Here is a 12,156-nt window from a genome sequence, read left to right as displayed (position 1 = left end):
CATATGGCTCATATGCTTCCCAAAGTTTTGTATTTAACTAGGCAAGTCAGTTAAGAACAAATTCTTATTTACGATGATGGCCTACCGGGGGACAGTGGGTTGTTCAGGGGTAGAATGACAGATCTTTACCTTGTCAGCTCTGGGATTTGATCCAGCAACCTTTCTGTTACTGGCCCAATGCTCTAACCACTAGGCTACCTGCCCCCCCTGAATGTCCTTTGGGTGGTGGACTATTCTTGATACACACAGGAAACTGTTGAGCTTGAAAAACTCAGCAGCGTTGCAGTTCTTGACACACTCAAACCGCTGCATCTGGCACCTACTACCATGCCCCGTTCAAAGGCACATAAATCTTTTGTCTTGCCCATTCACTCTCTGAATGGCACACATACACAATCCATGTCTCAATTGTCTGGGGTTTAAAAATATTTATTTTACCTGTCTCCTCCCCTGCATCTACACTGATTGAGGTGGATTTAACAGGTGACCTCAATGAGGGATCATAGCTTTCACCTGGATTCACCTGGTCAGTCTATGTCATGGAAAGAGAAAGTGTTCTTAATGTTTCGTACACTCAGTGTATAGCTCTACAGGCATAACCATGTGACCTCCATGTGCTGCACTCAAGCACCTGGTCTTTAGCCTATTATAATCGCTTGATGGCAGCAAAGTAGTTTGCATTAGCACACTCCACTGTATAATGCACTCAGTAAACCCAGGATGGTAGTACAATGATTTGACATGCCCATATGCACACATCCGAAGCTATTTGCTATTTTATGAGATGCAGCTGGAATCTAAGTTGTCCTAAGTATGTGTGTGTACATATACATTTGAGTGCGTGTGGTGTGTGTGTGTGTGGGGGGGGGGGACATTTGAAGAGAGATTGGGAATAGAAAGAATCACAGCACACACCATAAGTTTGGCTCATCTGAGAAATCAACACTTCATTCAAAGTCATTACATCCTCTTTTTGCTGGCAGTTTACGAGTTTCTGTTATGGAGTCTCATCAAAGATAACATCTAATGATCAAAGCCAATGATGCTTGTCTGTGTGAATAACGATGTTGCCAGAACAGCGTGTGCTGTGTTACATCCTAGAGCTAGGGGGACTGGCGATGTGTCATCAGGGAAATGTTCTTTTTTGACCTTGGGTTGAAGCTGGAGCTTATCTCAAATTGTGCTCATAGCTCCTTCTTCAGATCAAAGGGCTGTGAAGGACAGTTGAAAAAGCCATTTCACTGTGGTATCTCTGTATGAACTACTGTAATGTAGCTGGCCAAATGAGCGTGAAGGAATTCAAGTGTCAGAGTGTTTACTGTAGCTACGACTTCAGGATTTCTGATTGCACACCTTGCTCGGTGTGACCCCTGTGGCATCTGAACTGAAAATAACCTTAATTGATTTAACTTTATAAAATTGAAAAATAGACAGTGCATTGTTTGATGAGACACCTCTAATAAATCTTAATGAAATGACTATTTCTGTTTGTTTTCTTTGGTCCTTTCCAGTGGACTGTATTGGTGTGAAGGCTAACACACAGGGATTCCAATGCCTTCCAGACAACAATCTAAGATGGGGAATTGAAGAGGGTGAGTAGGATTATGAACGGTTAATCAAGTGTTTGCTTTGCTTTTATTGACATGCCTACAGAAATCTATACTGCCCTACAAAGGAAGAATGCAGTAACTACGCCAACAGTGAAACAGACAAAATGGCTTTACATTTTTTTTGTAACCAGTCATGTATGTTGTAGGTAGATAAGTGATAATGCACTGGTGTATCATCTTATTATGAAGTCATTTTAATGCACATTGACCTTGACCACTGATTTGACCTATGAACCCTAAAATGCAGACACAATGCTCTGCCATTGTATGACCTGAATCAACTACAGTGCATTTGGAAATTATTCAGACCCCTTGACTTTTCCCACATTTTGTTACGTTACAGCCTTATTCTAAAATGGTTTAAATAACACATGTTCCTCAATCTACACACAATATCCCATAATGACAAAGCAAAAACAGGTTTTTAGAAATTTTAGCAAATGTATTAAAAATAAAAACAGACATACCTTATTTACATAAGTATTCAGGCCCCTTTGCTATCAGAGTCGAAATTGAGCACAGGTGCATCCTGTTTCCATTGATAATCCTTGAGATGTTTCTACAACTTGATTGGGGCACCTGTGGTAAATTCAATTGATTAGACATGAGTTGGAATGGCACACACCTGTCTATATAATGTCCCACAGTTGACAGTTTATGTCATAGCAAAAACCAAGCCATGAGGTCAAAAGAATTGTCCGTAGAGCTCCGAGACAGGATTGTGTCGAGACACATATCTGGGGAAGGGTACCAAAAGATGTATGCAGCATTGAAGGTCCCTAAGAACAGAGTGGCCTCCATCATTCTTAAATGGAAGAAGTTTGTAACCACCAAGACCCTTCCTAGAGCCGGCCGCCCGGCCAAACTGAGCAATCAGGAGAGAAGGGCCTTGGTCACTCTGACAGAGCTCCAGAGTTCCACTGTAGAGATGGTAGAAGCTTCCAGAAGGACAACCATCTCTACAGCACTCCATCAATTAGGTATTTATGGTAGAGTGGCCAGACAGAAGCCACTCTTCAGTAAAAGGCACATGCCAGCCCACTTGGAGTTTGCCAAAAGGTACCTAACGGACTCTCAAGCCATGAGAAACAAGATTCTTTGGTCTGATGAAACCAAGATTGAACGCTTTGGCCTGAATGCCAAGCGCCACGTCTGGAGGAAACCTGAAACCATATCCTACATTGAAGCATGGTGGTGGCAGAATCATGTTGTGGGGATGTTTTTCAGCAGCAGGGACTGGGAGACTAGTCAGGATCCAGGGAAAGATGAACGGAGCAAAGTTCAGAGAGATCCTTGATGAAAACCTGCTCCAGAGCGCTCAGGACTCAGACTGGGGCGAAGGTTCACCTTCCAACAGGACAACAACCCTAAGCACACAGCCAAGACAACGCAGGAGTGGCTTTAGGACAAGTCTCTGAATGTCCTTGAGTGGCCCAGCCAGAGCCCGGACTTGAAACAGATCGAACATCTCTGGATAGACCTGAAAATAGCTGCGCAGCGGTGCTCCCCATCCAACCTGGCAGAGCTTGAGAGGATCTGCAGAGAATAATGGGAGAAACTCCCCAAATACAGGTGTGCCAAGATTGTAGCATCATACCCAAGAAGACTCAAGGCTGTAATTGCTGCCAAAGAAGCTTCAACAAAGTACTGAGTAAAGGGTCTGATGTGTTTTTGCTTTGTCATTATGGGCTATTGTGTGTAGATTGATGAGGGGAGATAAACAATTGAATTAATTTTAGAATAAGGCTGTAACATAACACAATGTGGAAAAAGTCAAGAGTTCTGAATACTTTCTGAATGCACTATATATGGGTAATTCAAAGGCAAAGTACAGTGTCTACAATCTAAATGTGTTTATCCAAATTTCTTGTTGTTTTTCTGTTTGGTGGAAACAGTTTGTGAGTTCTAAATACATTCCAACTGTATTTAATGGTTTCATGTAGTTATGTTTTCATGTTTTGAAGGTTGTATTGTTGTACCCCTCATAAAAAAATGTACCATAAGGTAAGGACTATTTCATCACGCATAATGTATATACTTAAAAAGTAATATTTCATTTTGTGAAGTATCTACAATCTGTATTAATGTGTTCATCCAACTTTCTTATTGTTTTTCTGTTTGACTTTGTATAGTCATTTATTTGACTATGTGGTCATAGGTCACATCAGTGCTCATGCTTGATAGGCATAAAACATGACTTCATTATAAGATGATACATCAGTGCATTCTCACTTGTCTGCCTACAACATATTTGGCTGGACAGTAAATAAACTTTAACTTAGTTACTTCTCTTATGGCAGAGCGGGTAACTGCAGTCAAAACATAGTGGAACATAGCCTTGGTTTTTACTTAGATTTTGTAGTTCCTGCAAATCTCACACTGAAAATAATTGATGGTCGAATCGTTTTACCTTACTGTCCAAAAGCATTGTATGCAGCCGGCAATACACTCGTATCCGCTTTGGACCGGTTCATACCTAAAACATTCTCCATTTAGTCCTGAAGGTTGAGTATCGCTTTCAGCCAATCATGTTGAGGCAAACTAAATAAATTAAATCATATCGTTTTTTATTGGTCACATACACATGGTTAGCAGATGTTATTGCAAGTGTAGCGAAATGCTTATGCTTCTAGATCCAACAGTGAAGCGGTATCTAACAGAAAATATATAACAATTCCACAACAAAACCTAATATCTAACAAATTCCACAACAAAACCTAATACATACAATCTAGTAAAGGAATGGGATAAGAATTGACAGTTGAAGTCAGAAGTTTACATACACCTTAGCCAAATACATTTAAACTAAGTTTTTCACAATTCCTGACATTTAATCCAAGTAAAAATTCCCAGCCTTAGGTCAGATAGGATCACCACTTTATTTTAAGAATGTGAAATGTCAGAATAATAGTAGAGAGAATGATTTATTTCAGCTTTTATTTCTTTCATCGCATTCCCAGTGGGTCAGAAGTTTACATACACTCAATTAGTATTTGGTAGCATTGCCTTTAAATTGTTTAACTTGGGTCAAACGTTTCAGATAGACTTCCACAAGCTTCCCACAATAAGTTGGGTGGTTTTGGCCCATTCCTCCTAACAGAGCTGGTGTAACTGAGTCAGGTTTGTAGTCCTCTTTGCTCGCATACTCTTTTTTAGTTCTGCCCACACATTTTATAAAGGGTTGAGGTCAGGGCTTTGTGATGGCCACTTCAATACCTTGACTTTGTTGTCCTTAAGCCATTTTGCCACAACTTTGGAAGTATGCTTGGGGTCATTGTCCATTTGGAAGACACATATACTACCAAGCTTTAACATCCTGACGGTTGTCTTGAGATGTTGCTTCAATATGTCCACATAAATTTCCTGCCTCATGATGTCATGTATTTTGTGAAGTGCACCAGTCCCTCCTGCAGCAAAGCACCCCCACAACATGTTGCTGCCACCCCCGTGCTTCACGGTTGGGATGGTGTTCTTCGGTTTCCAAGCCTTCCCCTTTTTCCTCCAAACATAACGATGTTCATTATGGCCAAACAGTTCTATTTTTATGTTTGATCAGACCAGAGGGCATTTCTCCAAAAACCACTATCTTTGTCCTCATGTGCAGTTGCAAACCATAGTCTGGCTTTTTTATGGTGGTTTTGGAGCAGTGGCTTCTTCCTTGCTGAGCGTCCTTTCAGGTTATGTCGATATAGGACTCGTTTTACTGTGGATATACAGTGGGGCAAAAAAGTATTTAGTCAGCCACCAATTGTGCAAGTTCTCCCACTTAAAAAGATGAGTTTGGGATCATTGTCATGCTGAAAGACCCAGCCACGTTTCATCTTCAATGCCCTTGCTGATGGAAGGAGGTTTTCACTCATAATCTCACGATTAATGGCCCAATTCATTCCTTCCGTTACACGGATCAGTCGTCCTGGTCCCTTTGCAGAAAAACAGCCCCAAAGCATGATGTTTCCACCCCCATGCTTCACAGTAGGTATGGTGTTCTTTGGATGCAACTCAGCATTCTTTGTCCTCCAAACATAACGAGTTGAGTTTTTACCAAAAAGTTATATTTTGGTTTCATCTGACCATATGACATTCTCCCTATCTTCTTCTGGATCATCCAAATGCTCTATAGCAAACTTCAGACGGGCCTGGACATGTACTGGCTTAAGCAGGGGGACACGTCTGGCACTGCAGGATTTGAGTCCCTGGCGGCGTAGTGTGTTACTGATGGTAGGCTTTGTTACTTTGGTCCCAGCTCTCTGCAGGTCATTCACTAGGTCCCCCCGTGTGGTTCTGGGATTTTTGCTCACCGTTCTTGTGATCATTTTGACCCCACGGGGTGAGATCTTGTGTGGAGCCCCAGATCGAGGGAGATTATCAGTGGTCTTGTATGTCTTCCATTTCCTAATAATTGCTCCCACAGTTGATTTTTTCAAACCAAGCTGCTTACCTATTGCAGATTCAGTCTTCCCAGCCTGGTGCAGGTCTACAATTTTGTTTCTTGTGTCCTTTGACAGCTCTTTGGTCTTGGACATAGTGGAGTTTGGAGTGTGACTGTTTGAGGTTGTGGACAGGTGTCTTTTATACTGATAACAAGTTCAAACAGGTGCCATTAATACAGGTAATGAGTGGAGGACAGAGGAGCCTCTTAAAGAAGAAGTTACAGGTCTGTGAGAGTCAGAAATGTTGCTTGTTTGTAGGTGACCAAATACTTATTTTCCACCATAATTTGCAAATAAATTCATTAAAAATCATACAATGTGATTTTCTGGATTTTTTTTCTCATTTTATCTGTCATAGTTGAAGTGTACCTACGATGAAAATTACAGGCCTCTCTCATCTTTTTAAGTGGGAGAACTTGCACAATTGGTGGCTGACTAAATACTTTTTTGCCCCACTGTAGATACTTTTGTACCTGTTTCCTCCCGCATCTTCACAAGGTTCTTTGCTGTGTTTCTGGGATTGATTCGCACTTTTCGCACCAAACTACGTTCATTTCTAGGAAACAGAACGCATCCCCTTCCTGAGCGGTATAACGGCTACATGGTCCCATGTTGTTTATACTTGCGTACTATTGTTTGTACAGATGAACGCGGTTCCTTCAGGTGTTTGGAAATTGCTCCTAAGGATGAACCAGACTTGTGGAGGTCTACAATTTCCTTTCTGAAGTCTTGGCTGATTTCTTTTGATTTTCCCATGATGTCAAGCAAAGAGGCACTGAGTTTGAAGGTAGGCCTTGAAATACATCCACAGGTATGTATTGACTGAAATGATGTCAATTAGAAGCTTCTAAAGCAATGACATCATTTTCTGGAATCTTCCAAGCTGTTTAAAGGCACAGTCAACTTAGAGTATGTAAACTGTATTAGTATAAAATATATGGATGAGCAGTGACAGAGCTGCTAAGATGCAATAGATAGTGAAGAATAGATAGTGAAGGATACAGTATACAGTGTATATATATATGAGATGAGTAATGTGAGATATGTAAACATTCTTCAAGTGGCATTATTAAAGTGACTAGTGTAACACATGTGAGTGAGAGACAACATACAGACAGCAGGAGCAAAGTGACGCACAGAGGCTCTGCAGCAGGATGGGACGGCATGGTCAACAGTAGTGCACTAAGTAGGGAATAGGGTGCCATTTGGGACGGCATGGTCAACAGTAGTGCACTAAGTAGGGAATAGGGTGCCATTTGGGACTCAGGCAGGGAGAGAGGCCAGTGACCTCACACTGCACATGTGTCTGGATGATCTTCTTCTAGGTGCAGTATTGAGCTCTCATTTCACTGCAACCAATGCCATGAGAATACCAAATATGATGTTTTGTTTTGAAGGGAAAGCCTGCAGTTAAACAACAAATCGTAGCTGTTGATGAAATGGAGATCATGATGCCCCGGGATTAGGAACAAACTAAATTGGAAACAAATCTGCAACAACATGGAGTAACATGGAGTAAAGAAACAAGCTTTGATCCCTGACACACTGACACAAAGCTGGAGAGCTAGAGAGGAGAGGAGGGGTGGGGTGGGGTGGGGTGGGGGTGTAAGTACTCAAAGGCTGTCTGATCAGAACCACAGCAGGGCAGCATTCTCTAGTCAGTTTGAAGAATATAGTGATGCGGACCCATAAGTGAACATCAGAGGGCTTTTCCACTGTCACATAATAAACACTATGTGTTTTCACAGCCGACCCCTGTAATTTGGTGGGTTGTCCCAAATTAACAGCACACATTTGTGTCCAAAATCTGCCTAACTGATTCCATCAACCTACCTATCTTTTCTGAGGGGGGGGGGTTGTCTATGATTAAAAAATGAAAGAAGGAAAATAAAACTCTTGCTTCCAGCATTTTCAGCTGGGATTTTTTTGTCTAAGTGCACCAGAAGGTAAGATGCGTGGTGCAAAAGGCACTCACTTGGAATCTGTGCTCCATTTGCCCCTGGCGGAAACACTGCTCATTAAATTTTAAGAGTCATTTTTGGTCTTCTAGTGGTGTTGTTGGGGGGAGGGGCAGAGATCTGATTGTATAGTAGATAGTGGATGAGATGGAAGGAAGCATGAACAACATTTATTATTGGATTATACACGCTGGAAATCTAGGGGTTTTGGGCTAGTAGTGTATTTACAGTAGAGTTGAGGTAGTGGTAGAAGCAATGAGGAGTGTGAGTGGAAGCATCAAATTGTAATCTGCCTCTAACACAATTCCAAAACTGTACTCAAGTACTATAGCTTTAAGGTACTGAGGCTAGGACACTAGTCTCAAGACATATTGGTTTGACATGTTGATGACAAGCATAATATGTTACAACTGATAGTGCTCACTTGACTTCCTCAATCTTTCATACTGGTAAATATTGATTGAAGGCTGCCTATTGAATACATTAAGAGATTCATAAAAAGTGATTAGTGTCTTCTGTACATGTTGTCTTCTGTACATGTTGTCTTCTGTACATGGTGTCTTCTGTACATGGATGACCGCATACAGTATATGAACCTGTGACATGCTCTAATTCTAGTACACTCACTGGAGATTAGCAGGAAGACAAGGATGGGAATCAGCTTCCCAGGTAGGGTACTGTACCTCATCTCACAGCTGTGGTGTGACTGTGAAAGCCAATGGGGCTGCTTAGAGATGTCTGACATTGCGGTTAATAAGTGGTGAGGTGTGGAAAAATCAGCTCTGTATGATCATTCATCCAGCTGAAAGGCTTTGTCTGCACACCCAAATGACACCCTTCCCTGGGTCGTTCCACAAAAAGAGTGCCTTTTGATATTTGAAGTAGATATATTAAAAGCCTGTTATATTAAATGAAGTGCTCTTTAATATAGAATTCAATAAATCTGTTTTTTATATATGAATAAAGACTTGCTAAAGTGCCAAAATTCAGCATTTTAACATGTCCCTCACATGCTGACTAGACCAGGCACACACGTGCGTCTGCGTGCACCTTCGCACGCATGTTGATTTTGTCCATCCACACCAAACGCGATCAAGACACGCAGGTTGAAATATCAAAACAAACTCTGAACCAACTATATTAACAGGTCGAAATGCAATGAAACATTCATGGCAATTTAGCTAACTTGCTGTTGCTAGCTGATTTGTACTGGGATATAAACATTGGGTTGTTATTTTACCTGAAATGCACAAGGTCCTCTACTCCGACAACGAATCCACAGATAAAAGGGTTAAACTAGTTATCCACGTGGGTATATGCTCCTAAAAACCAATGAGGAGATGGGAGAAGCGGGACTTGCAGCTCTTGTCATGGGTCAAAAATAGAACCAAAAAACATTTATTTTGCAACGCTCCCTTCACTTCTAAACAGATTTTAACCAAATTAACTCCAACATTTCATCAAGTTTTACCATCATTGTAAAGCCCTATTTATTTTGTTGCTTTCACAAAGTCACTTCTGAAGATTATAATTTAATTAATGATTAGTGATTAGTGATTCATTTACGTCTGTCCCTCATTTTAAGGTCAACCCTGTTACGTGAAGTGAACTCTCATTTTAATATGGTGAAACTATTCTTTTCTTTCCCTTTTTTTTTCAAAAGAAAAACTTAACATCTGATAGTCAAATCATCAGTGTTGTATTACTTGAGACCGGTCTCGAGTGTCTCGGTCTTGATTTCTTCCCAGAGACCAGCCGAGACCAGTGGAGTAAAAAAAATCATAATTAGCAGCTTCCATTCAGTCAGCGCATATAACCGCTACGCCAGGCCAAATATATACTCCTGCCTTTAAACATTATCTTGAACCAATAGGCCTTCAAGGTGTGACACTCTCATGTTGGAGAGTGCACTTTTTGTAAACACAAAGGACCAGTGGTGTAGTGGAGAGTATACACATGTATAAACCGTATACCCACTTGTTCTTCAGTGGGCATTGCGTATACTCGCTTCTTAATCCCTACTGATGTGTATCAAAGTAATGTAGTGGAGGTATACGACTTATCAATTATGTAGTACAATAGAAAAAGCGTGCACAAAGTAGCCTACACAATCGCAAAGCAAGAAAAATATATTCATGTGCACATAGCCTAGTTTCATCAAAATATCATCTGCAGGCAGCAAGACTGTGCAGCTCTCAACTGGTTTTAGAATGGAGCAGCTCACAGAAGAATACATCTGTAGACTGTAGGGTAGGAAATACGTTTCAATTCATGATGTCTACCAGTAAATGCTAACAAAGGCAACAATGGGTTTGCAACCAGGTATTGAAAAAGTTTATTCCTAAGTGTTGGTTAGTAGCCTATTTGTGATGTGCAATTACCATCATGCACAGTTTGTATCAGGGGCGTAGATATGGATGGGCCTGGTTGGACAAAGGCCCACCCACTGGGGAGCCAGGCCTTGACAGACCCACCCAATCAGATTGATGTGATGTAAGCGTTGTTGTGGATTTAGACCCTCAAATATTTGTATTTTTTTCTATTTTAATTGAGAAAATCAGAAAAATCTATAGGAAAACAAATAAAAAGGATTTTCTATCGCTGAGCGGGCTGTTTGGGAAAACTATACCTACTTCTCCAGGCAACACTACACCACTGCATAGGGCCGATAGAAATACAGCAGTCACACACAGCATGATGTTAAACAATAAATAGACCATAAACTCAGACATAATAAGCTAGTAGGTCCCAAGCATTAGAATACAAAAACACAATCATTGAACATTTCCCAATCGAAATGTACAACTACTACTTCCATTTGCAAAAAGCATTTCACGTTTCGCACACAAAGTAACCTGTGACCTAAAGCTTAAAGTGGGAACTGACAGCGTTTCAACTACTTTGCAGATATGAAACATACAGACAATCATATCAGTAACAAATATCAAATGTATGCTATAATATTTTTTTAAATAGGTTATATTTGAATCAATGTTCCATGATGTACACAAAGGCATTGTTGGCAGAATAGATGGATGCAGTTCAATACATGATTAATATCATTTACCAATATATTTCTTGGTAGTCCAAAAAATATTGCTATCAGGTTGTAAATCACAGGTGGCCTGGTACATTGTTTTCTTTTGCGTTCGCAAATTCTACTACGATTTCAGAGCACTCTCGCCTGAGTGTGCCACAGCGCAGAAAAGCTGATGAATTTACGAACCAGCAACACCTGCTGAATATGACCAGGGTCAATACATTTTGCAAATAAAAGTAATAGTCAAGAACACTCCAGACAACATTTAAACAGCCTAACCAGCTCTGCTACGGCGAGTAAAATGGTCAGAGTGAGGTGTTCTCTCATTTGCGTCTGGAAGTAGATAGCTAGCAAGCTAGACAACTTTAGATGTTTAGCTTGGGTGCTTGGTTGGGACAAGCATGCATTGGCAGGCAAGCTGCTGATTTTGGACAGCCAACTAGCTGAAAATGTTTGAGGGTTTATCTAATGTTCCTTCGTTAGATTTTAACTCATCTTGCTCTGTCTAACATTAGTTGTTGATCTTGTTGTTGTTGATGTGCATAACTGAGGGAGAGAGAGCCTACCTTTTCAAGGTTGTTTGATCAATAGGACTGTACAGTAACCAAATGTAAGAGGACTACCGTGGTGTTTACATATTTGCAATGTATTTTGTGGCTTTTGGCAAATGCGTTCTAATGATCTAACGTTGCGATGTTGCAACTGCCTGTAAACACACAGTAAGGTCCAAAGTGAATGATAGCAGGTCTATGTGACAAATGGCTTGTTTGTATAAAGGCCTACTGTAGCTCTGATTGGCTATAGCGCACCGGTCTGTGTAGAGTCCAGTCCTGGACAAGACATGTTTTTATTCAGTTTTACTTACTGCAGTGTCTATTAATTGTTCAAAAGCATCGCCGCTTTGCCACTCTATATTGCTATAGAGTTTTCACAAATGCCTTAGTATACGTAATTCCCAATCCCTCTAAGAATTTATGAAAATGTGAAAATGACCATATCTAAGTGGTTGCTTATCCAAAAATGTTTTTAAAAAGTGTCATATTCTTCCTGGGGGAGTATATGAACAGATTTTAATAATAATGTCATGATGTTAAAATGCTGTCAGTTCCACTTAAAAT

General features: G+C 40.6%; 1 protein-coding gene across 2 annotated transcripts in view; it reads left to right on the top strand.

The window, feature by feature from the left end:
• LOC135513783 (disks large-associated protein 1-like) overlaps positions 1-12,156 on the top strand; it is a 112,749-nt gene that overhangs the window by 31,539 nt on the left and 69,054 nt on the right. For both annotated transcript variants that reach the window (XM_064936721.1, XM_064936712.1), the window contains exon 2: positions 1,512-1,592. The gene's annotated coding sequence lies outside the window, so the exon portion shown is untranslated. The remainder of the gene's footprint in view (positions 1-1,511; positions 1,593-12,156) is intronic.

The sequence above is a fragment of the Oncorhynchus masou genome, chromosome 3 (assembly GCF_036934945.1).
Source record: "Oncorhynchus masou masou isolate Uvic2021 chromosome 3, UVic_Omas_1.1, whole genome shotgun sequence".
NCBI classification, from domain to species: domain Eukaryota; kingdom Metazoa; phylum Chordata; class Actinopteri; order Salmoniformes; family Salmonidae; genus Oncorhynchus; species Oncorhynchus masou.
Note: the sequence above shows the minus strand (reverse complement) of the source record. Positions and strands in the feature narration are given on the sequence as shown.